Consider the following 11,587-nt stretch of genomic DNA (forward strand, 5'->3'; position numbering starts at 1 on the left):
CAGACACGATATACCCGGACTGTGGACTCACGTCACGGACAAATCCCGGACTGGAATATCACAGAGACGCAATATACACGGAATATGGACTCGCGTCACTGGCAAAACCCGGAAAGGAATTTCACACAGACACAATATAACCAGACTGTGGACTCGAGTCACTGGCAACACCCGGACGGGAATATCACACAGACACAATATACCAGGACTGAGGACTCGCATCACGGGGAAACCCGGACTGGAATATCACACAGACATAACACACCCGGAATGAGGACTCGCGTCACGGGCAAACCGCGGGCTGGAATATCAAACAGACACTATATACCCGGACTGTTGTCTCGCGTCACGGGCAAAACCCGGACTGGAATATCACAGAGACGCAATAAACCCGGAAGGTGGACTCGCGTCACTGGCAAAACCGGGACTGGAATATCAGACAGATACAATATAGCCGGAATGTGAACTCGCATCACGGGCAAATCCGGGACTGGAATATCACAGAGACGCAATATACACGGAATATGGACTCGCGTCACTGGCAAAACCCGGACAGGAATTTCACACAGACACAATATAACCAGACTGTGGACTCGAGTCACTGGCAACACCCGGACGGGATAATCACACAGACACAATATACCCGAAAATGGGTTTCGCATCACGGGCAAATCCCGGACTGGAATATCACAGAGACGCAATAAACCCGGAAGGTGGACTCGCGTCACTGGCAAAACCCGGACTGGAATATCACACGGACACAATATACACGGACTGCGGACTCGCGTCGCTGGCAGAACCCGGACTGGAATATCACACAGATACAATATAACCGGAAGGTGGACTCGCGTCACGGGCAAAACCCGGACTGGAATATCACACAGACGCAATATACTTGGAATGTGGACTCGCGTCGCTGGCAGAACCCGGACTGGAATATCACACAGACGCTATATACCTGGAATGTGGACTCGCGTCACGGTCAAAACGCGGACTGGAATATCACACAGACACAATATACCAGGACTGAGGACTCGCATCACGGGGAAACCCGGACTGGAATATCACACAGACATAACACACCCGGAATGTGGACTCGCGTCACGGGCAAAACGCGGGCTGGAATATCACACAGACACAATATACGCTGAATGTGGACTCGCATCACGGGCAAAACCAGGACTGGAATATCACACAGTCTCAATATAACCAGACTGTTGACTCGCGTCACGGGCAAAACCCGTTCTGGAACATCACACAGACACAATATACCCGGACTGTTGTCTCGCGTCACTGGCAAAACCAGGACTGGAATATCACACAGACACAATATACCCGGACTGTTGACTCGCGTCACGGGCAAAACCCGGACTGGAAAATCACACAGACACAATATACCCGGAATGTGGACTCGCGACACTGCCAAAATCAGCAATGGAATATCACACAGACACAATATACCCGGAATGTGTACTCGCCTCTCTGGCAAAACCCGGACTGGAATATCACACAGACACAATATACACGGACTGTGGACTCGCATCACGGGCAAAACCAGGACTGGAATAACACACAGTCTCAATATATCCAGACTGTGGACTCGCATCACGGGCAAATCCCGGACTGGAATATCACAGAGACGCAATAAACCCGGAATGTGGACTCGCGTCACTGGCAAAACCCGGACTGCAATATCACACAGATACAATATAGCCTGAAAGCGGACTCGCAACACTGGCAAAACCCGGACTGGAATCTCACACAGACACAATATACCCGGAATGTGGACTCGCGTCACTGGCAAAACCCGGACTGCAATATCACACAGATACAATATACCCTGAAAGCGGACTCGCAACACTGGCAAAACCCGGACTGGAATCTCACACAGACACAATATACCAGGAATGTGTACTCGCATCACGGGCAAAACCCGGACTGGAATATCACAGAGACGCAATTAACCCGGAAGGTGGACTCGCGTCACTGGCAAAACATGGACTTGAATATCACACAGATACAATATACCCGGAGTGTGGACTCGCGTCACGGGCAAAACCCGAATTGGAATATCACACAGACACAATATACCCGGAATATGGACTCGCGTCACTGGCAAAACCTGGACAGGAATTTCACACAGACACAATATAACCAGACTGTAGACTCGAGTCACTGGCAACACCCGGAGGGGAAAATCACACAGACACAATATACCCTGAATGTGGACTCGCGTCACGGGCAAAACCCGGACTGGAATATCACACAGACACAATATACGCTGAATGTGGACTCGCGTCACGGGCAAAACCCGGACTGGAATATCACACAGACACTATATAGCCGGAATGTGGACTCGCGTCACGGGCAAAACCCGGACTGGAATATCACACAGACACAATATACGCTGAAAGCGGACTCGCATCACTGGCAAAACCCTGACAAGAATCTCACACAGACACAATATACCCTGAAAGTGGACTCGCATCACGGGCAAAACCCGGACTGGAATATCACACAGACACAATATACCCTGAAAGCGGACTCGCATCACTGGCAAAACCCGGAATGGAATATCACACAAACACAATATAGCCGGAATGTGTACTCACGTAACGGGCAAAACCCGGACTGGAATATCACACAGACACAATAGACCCGGAATGTGGACTCACATCACGGACAAAGCCCGGACTGGAATATCACACAAACACAATATAGCCGGAATGTGTACTCACGTAACGAGCAAAACCCGGACTAGAATATCATACAGACAGAATATACACGGAGTGTGGACTCGCAGCACGGGATATACCCGGACTGGAATATCACACAGATACAATATACCCGGAATGTGTACTCGCATCACGGGCAAATCCCGGACTGGAATATCACAGAGACGCAATAAACCCGGAAGGTGGACTCGCGACACTGGCAAAACCCGGACTGGAATATCACAAAGATACAATATACCCGGAATGTGGACTCGCATCACGGGCAAAACCCTGACTGAAATATCACACAGACACAATATATTTGAAAGCGGACTCGCATCACTGGCAAAACCCGGACTGGAATATTACACAAACACAATATAGCCGGAATGTGTACTCACGTAACGGGCAAAACCCGGACTGGAATATCACACAGACACAATATACCCGGACTGTGGACTCACATCACGGACAAAGCCCGGACTGGAATATCACACAGACAGAATATACCCGGAGTGTGGACTCCCAGCACGGGATATACCCGGACTGGAATATCACACAGACACAATATACCCGGAATGTGTACTCGCGTCACGGGCAAATACCGGACTGGAATATCACAGAGACACAATATACCCGGAGTGTGGACACGCATCACGGGCAAATCCCGGACTGGAATATCACAGAGATGCAATAAACCCGGAATGTGGACTCGAGTCAATGGCAAAACCCGGACTGGAAAATCACACAGACACAATATACACGGAATGTGGACTCGCGTCACGGGCAAAACGCGGGCTGGAATATTACACAGACACAATATACCAGGAATGTGTACTCGCATCACGGGCAAAACCCGGACTGCAATATCACACAGAGACAATATACCCTGAAAGCGGACTCGCATCACTGGCAAAACCCGGACTGGAATCTCACACAGACACAATATACCCGGAATGTGGACTCGCGTCACGGGCAAAACCAGGACTGGAATATCACACAGTCTCAATATAACCAGACTGTTGACTAGCGTCACGGGCAAAACCCGTTCTGGAACATCACACAAACACAATATACCCGGACTGTTGTCTCCCGTCACTGTCAAAACCCGGACTGGAATTTCACACAGACACAATATACCCAGAATGTGGACTCGCGACACTGGCAAAACCCGGACTGGAATATCACACAGACACAATATACACGGACTGTGGACTCGCGTCGCCGGCAGAACCCGGACTGGAATATCACACAGACACAATATACCCGGAATGTAGACTCGCGTCAATAGCAAAACCCGGACTGGAATATTACACAAACACAATATAGCCGGAATGTGTACTCACGTAACGGGCAAAACCCGGACTGGAATATCACACAGACACAATATACCCGGACTGTGGACACGAATCACGGGCAAATACCGGATTGGAATATGACAGAGACGCAATCAACCCGGAAGATGGACTCGCGTCACTGGCAAAACCCGGACTGGAATATAACACAGACACAATATACCCGGAATATGGACTCTCGTCACTTGTAAAACCCGGACAGGAATTTCACACAGACACAATATAACCAGACTGTGGGCTCGAGTCACTGGTAAAACCCGGACTGGAAAATCACACAGACTCAATTTACCCGGAATGTGCACTCGAATCACGGGCAAATCCCGGACTGGAATATCACTGAGACTCAATAAACCGGAAGGTGGACTCGTTTCACTGGCAGAACATGGACTGGAATATCACACTGACACAATATACACGGACTGTGGACTCGCGTCGCTGGCAGAACCCGGACTGGAATATCACACAGACGCAATATACAAGGAATGTGGTCACGTCACGAGCAAAACCCGGACAGGAATTTCACACAGACACATTATAACCAGACTGTGGACTCGAGTCACTGGTAAAACCCGGACTGGAAAATCACACAGACTCAATATACCCGGAATGTGCACTCGAATCACGGGCAAATCCCGGACTGGAATATCACAGAGACTCAATAAACCGGAAGGTGGACTCGTTTCACTGGCAGAACATGGACTGGAACATCACACAGACACAATATACCCGGAATGTGTACTCGCGTCACTGGCAAAACCCGGACTGGAATCTCACACTGACACAATATACCCGGAATGTGGACTCGTATCACGGGCAAAAACAGGACTGGAATATCACACAGTCTCAATATAACCAGACTGTTGACTCGCGTCACGGGCAAAACCCGTTCTGGAACATCACACAGACACAATATACCCGGACAGTTGTCTCGCGTCACTGGCAAAACCCGGACTGGAATATCACACAGACACAATATACCCGGAATGTGGACTCGCGACACTGGCAAAACCCGGACTATAATTTCACACAGACACAATATACCCGGAAATGGGTTTCGCATCACGGCCAAAACACGAATTGGAATATCACACAGACACAATATACCCGGAATGTGGACTCGCGACACTGCCAAAACAAGAATTGGAATATCACACAGACACAATATACCCGGAATGTGGACTCGCATCACGGGCAAAACCCTGACTGAAATATCACAGAGACGCAATTAACCCGGAAGGTGGACTCGCGTCACTGGCAAAACCCGGACTGCAATATCACACAGACACAATATACCCGGAATGTGGACTCGCATCACGGGCAAAACCCGGACTGGAATCTCACACAGACACAATATACCCGGAATGTGGACTCGTATCACGGGCAAAAACAGGACTGGAATATCACACAGTCTCAATATAACCAGACTGTTGTCTCGCGTCACTGGCAAAACCCGGACTGGAATTTCACACAGACGCAATATACCCGGAATGTATACTCGCGACACTGCCAAAACACGCAATGGAATAACACACAGACACAATATACCCGGAATGTGGACTCGCGTCTCTGGTAAAACCCGGACAGGAAAATCACACAGACTCAATATACACGGACAGTGGACTCGCGTCGCTGGCAGAACCCGGACTGGAATATCACACAGACGGAATATACCCGGAATGTGGAGTCACGTCACGAGCAAAACCCGGACGGGAATATCACGCAGACACAATATACCCGGACTGTGGACTCACGTCACGGACAAATCCCGGACTGGAATATCACAGAGACGCAATATACACGGAATATGGACTCGCGTCACTGGCAAAACCCGGAAAGGAATTTCACACAGACACAATATAACCAGACTGTGGACTCGAGTCACTGGCAACACCCGGACGGGAATATCACACAGACACAATATACCAGGACTGAGGACTCGCATCACGGGGAAACCCGGACTGGAATATCACACAGACATAACACACCCGGAATGTGGACTCGCGTCACGGGCAAAACGCGGGCTGGAATATCACACAGACACAATATACCCGGACTGTTGTCTCGCGTCACGGGCAAAACCCGGACTGGAATTACACAGAGACGCAATAAACCCGGAAGGTGGACTCGCGTCACTGGCAAAACCGGGACTGGAATATCAGACAGATACAATATAGCCGGAATGTGAACTCGCATCACGGGCAAATCCGGGACTGGAATATCACAGAGACGCAATATACACGGAATATGGACTCGCGTCACTGGCAAAACCCGGACAGGAATTTCACACAGACACAATATAACCAGACTGTGGACTCGAGTCACTGGCAACACCCGGACGGGATAATCACACAGACACAAAATACCCGAAAATGGGTTTCGCATCACGGGCAAATCCCGGGCTGGAATATCACAGAGACGCAATAAACCCGGAAGGTGGACTCGCGTCACTGGCAAAACCCGGACTGGAATATCACACGGACACAATATACACGGACTGCGGACTCGCGTCACTGGCAAAACCCGGACTGGAATATCACACAGACGCAATATACTTGTAATGTGGACTCGCGTCACGGGCAAAACCCGGACTGGAATATCACACAGACACAATATACACGGACTGCGGACTCGCGTCGCTGGCAGAACCCGGACTGGAATATCACACAGATACAATATAACCGGAAGGTGGACTCGCGTCACGGGCAAAACCCGGACTGGAATTTCACACAGACACAATATACACGGACTGTGGACTCGCGTCGCTGGCAGAACCCGGACTGGAATATCACACAGACGCTATATACCTGGAATGTGGACTCGCGTCACGGTCAAAACGCGGACTGGAATATCACACAGACACAATATACCAGGACTGAGGACTCGCATCACGGGGAAACCCGGACTGGAATATCACACAGACATAACACACCCGGAATGTGGACTCGCGTCACGGGCAAAACGCGGGCTGGAATATCACACAGACACAATATACCCAGACTGTGGACTCGCATCACGGGCAAATCCAGGACTGGAATATCACAGAGACGCAATAAACCCGGACTGTGGACTCGCATGGCTGGCAGAACCAGGACAGGAATATCACACAGTCTCAATATAACCAGACTGTTGACTCGTGTCACGGGCAAAACCCGTTCTGGAACATCACACAGACACAATATACCCGGACTGTTGTCTCGCGTCACGAGCAAAACCCGGACTGGAATATCACAGAGACGCAATAAACCCGGAAGATGGACTCGCGTCACTGGCAAAACCGGGACTGGAATATCACGCAGATACAATATAGCCGGAATGTGAACTCGCATCACGGGCAAATCCGGGACTGGAATATCACAGAGATGCAATATACACGGAATATGGACTCGCGTCATTGGCAAAACCCGGACTGGAATATCACACAGACACAATATACACGGACTGCGGACTCGCGTCGCTGGCAGAACCCGGACTGGAATATCACACAGATACAATATAACCGGAAGGTGGCCTCGCGTCACGGGCAAAACCCGGACTGGAATATCACACAGACGCAATATACTTGGAATGTGGACTCGCGTCACGGGCAAAACCCGGACTGGAATATCACACAGACACAATATACACGGACTGCGGACTCGCGTCTCTGGCAGAACCCGGACTGGAATATCACACAGATACAATATAACCGGAAGGTGGACTCGCGTCACTGGCAAAACCCGGACTGGAATATCACACGGACACAATATACACGGACTGCGGACTCGCGTCGCTGGCAGAACCCGGACTGGAATATCACACAGATACAATATAACCGGAAGGTGGACTCGCGTCACGGGCAAAACCCGGACTGGAATATCACACAGACGCAATATACTTGGAATGTGGACTCGCGTCACGGGCAAAATCCGGACTGGAATATCACACAGACACAATATACACGGACTGCGGACTCGCGTCGCTGGCAGAACCCGGACTGGAATATCACACAGATACAATATAACCGGAAGGTGGACTCGCGTCACGGGCAAAACCCGGACTGGAATTTCACACAGACACAATATACACGGACTGTGGACTCGCGTCGCTGGCAGAACCCGGACTGGAATATCACACAGACGCTATATACCTGGAATGTGGACTCGCGTCACGGTCAAAACGCGGACTGGAATATCACACAGACACAATATACCAGGACTGAGGACTCGCATCACGGGGAAACCCGGACTGGAATATCACACAGACATAACACACCCGGAATGTGGACTCGCGTCACGGGCAAAACGCGGGCTGGAATATCACACAGACACAATATACCCAGACTGTGGACTACATCACGGGCAAATCCAGGACTGGAATATCACAGAGACGCAATAAACCCGGACTGTGGACTCGCATCGCTGGCAGAACCAGGACAGGAATATCACACAGTCTCAATATAACCAGACTGTTGACTCGTGTCACGGGCAAAACCCGTTCTGGAACATCACACAGACACAATATACCCGGACTGTTGTCTCGCGTCACGAGCAAAACCCGGACTGGAATATCACAGAGACGCAATAAACCCGGAAGATGGACTCGCGTCACTGGCAAAACCGGGACTGGAATATCACACAGATACAATATAGCCGGAATGTGAACTCGCATCACGGGCAAATCCGGGACTGGAATATCACAGAGACGCAATATACACGGAATATGGACTCGCGTCACTGGCAAAACCCGGACAGGAATTTCACACAGACACAATATAACCAGACTGTGGACTCGAGTCACTTGCAACACCCGGACGGGATAATCACACAGACACAATATACCAGGACTGAGGACTCGCATCACGGGGAAACCCGGACTGGAATATCACACAGACATAACACACCCGGAATGTGGACTCGCGTCACGGGCAAAACGCGGGCTGGAATATCACAGAGACTCAATAAATCGGAAGGTGGACTCGTTTCACTGGCAGAACATGGACTGGAATATCACACAGACACAATATACCCGGAATGTGTACTCGCGTCACTGGCAAAACCCGGACTGGAATCTCACACTGACACAATATACCCGGAATGTGGACTCGTATCACGGGCAAAAACAGTACTGGAATATCACACAGTCTCAATATAACCAGACTGTTGACTCGCGTCACGGGCAAAACCCGTTCTGGAACATCACACAGACACAATATACCCGGACAGTTGTCTCGCGTCACTGGCAAAACCCGGACTGGAATATCACACAGACACAATATACCCGGAATGTGGACTCGCGACACTGGCAAAACCCGGACTATAATTTCACACAGACACAATATACCCGGAAACGGGTTTCGCATCACGGCCAAAACACGAATTGGAATATCACACAGACACAATATACCCGGAATGTGGACTCGCGACACTGCCAAAACAAGAATTGGAATATCACACAGACACAATATACCCGGAATGTGGACTCGCATCACGGGCAAAACCCTGACTGAAATATCACAGAGACGCAATTAACCCGGAAGGTGGACTCGCGTCACTGGCAAAACCCGGACTGCAATATCACACAGACACAATATACCCGGAATGTGGACTCGCATCACGGGCAAAACCCTGACTGAAATATCACACAGACACAATATACACGGAATGTGGACTCGCGTCACGGGCAAAACCCGGACTGGAATCTCACACAGACACAATATACCCGGAATGTGGACTCGTATCACGGGCAAAAACAGGACTGGAATATCACACAGTCTCAATATAACCAGACTGTTGTCTCGCGTCACTGGCAAAACCCGGACTGGAATTTCACACAGACACAATATACCCGGAATGTAGACTCGCGACACTGCCAAAACACGCAATGGAATAACACACAGACACAATATACCCGGAATGTGGACTCGCGTCTCTGGTAAAACCCGGACTGGAAAATCACACAGACTCAATATACACGGACAGTGGACTCGCGTCGCTGGCAGAACCCAGACTGGAATATCACACAGACGGAATATACCCGGAATGTGGAGTCACGTCACGAGCAAAACCCGGACGGGAATATCACGCAGACACAATATACCCGGACTGTGGACTCACGTCACGGACAAATCCCGGACTGGAATATCACAGAGACGCAATATACACGGAATACGGACTCGCGTCACTGGCAAAACCCGGAAAGGAATTTCACACAGACACAATATAACCAGACTGTGGACTCGAGTCACTGGCAACACCCGGACGGGAATATCACACAGACACAATATACCAGGACTGAGGACTCGCATCACGGGGAAACCCGGACTGGAATATCACACAGACATAACACACCCGGAATGTGGACTCGCGTCACGGGCAAAACGCGGGCTGGAATATCACACAGACACAATATACCCGGACTGTTGTCTCGCGTCACGGGCAAAACCCGGACTGGAATATCACAGATACGCAATAAACCCGGAAGGTGGACTCGCGTCACTGGCAAAACCGGGACTGGAATATCAGACAGATACAATATAGCCGGAATGTGAACTCGCATCACGGGCAAATCCGGGACTGGAATATCACAGAGACGCAATATACACGGAATATGGACTCGCGTCACTGGCAAAACCCGGACAGGAATTTCACATAGACACAATATAACCAGACTGTGGACTCGAGTCACTGGCAACACCCGGACGGGATAATCACACAGACACAATATACCCGAAAATGGGTTTCGCATCACGGGCAAATCCCGGGCTGGAATATCACAGAGACGCAATAAACCCGGAAGGTGGACTCGCGTCACTGGCAAAACCCGGACTGGAATATCACACGGACACAATATACACGGACTGCGGACTCGCGTCGCTGGCAGAACCCGGACTGGAATATCACACAGATACAATATAACCGGAAGGTGGACTCGCGTCACGGGCAAAACCCGGACTGGAATATCACACAGACGCAATATACTTGGAATGTGGACTCGCGTCACGGTCAAAACGCGGACTGGAATATCACACAGACACAATATACCCAGACTGTGGACTCGCATCACGGGCAAATCCCGGACTGGAATATCACAGAGACGCAATAAACCCGGAAGGTGGACTCGCATCACTGGCAAAACCCGGACTGGAATATCACACAGTCTCAATATAACCAGACTGTTGACTCGTGTCACGGGCAAAACCCGTTCTGGAACATCACACAGACACAATATACCCGGACTGTTGTCTCGCGTCACGGGCAAAACCCGGACTGGAATATCACAGAGACGCAATAAACCCGGAAGGTGGACTCGCGACACTGGCAAAACCCGGACTGGAATATCACACAGATACAATATACCCGGACTGTTGTCTCGCGTCACTGGCAAATCCGGGACTGGAATATCACAGAGACGCAATATACACGGAATATGGACTCGCGTCACTGGCAAAACCCGGACAGGAATTTCACACGGACACAATATAACCAGACTGTGGACTCGAGTCACTTGCAACACCCGGACGGGATAATCACACAGACACAA

This window comes from Hypanus sabinus, assembly GCF_030144855.1.
Source record: "Hypanus sabinus isolate sHypSab1 chromosome X1 unlocalized genomic scaffold, sHypSab1.hap1 SUPER_X1_unloc_10, whole genome shotgun sequence".
NCBI lineage: Eukaryota > Metazoa > Chordata > Chondrichthyes > Myliobatiformes > Dasyatidae > Hypanus > Hypanus sabinus.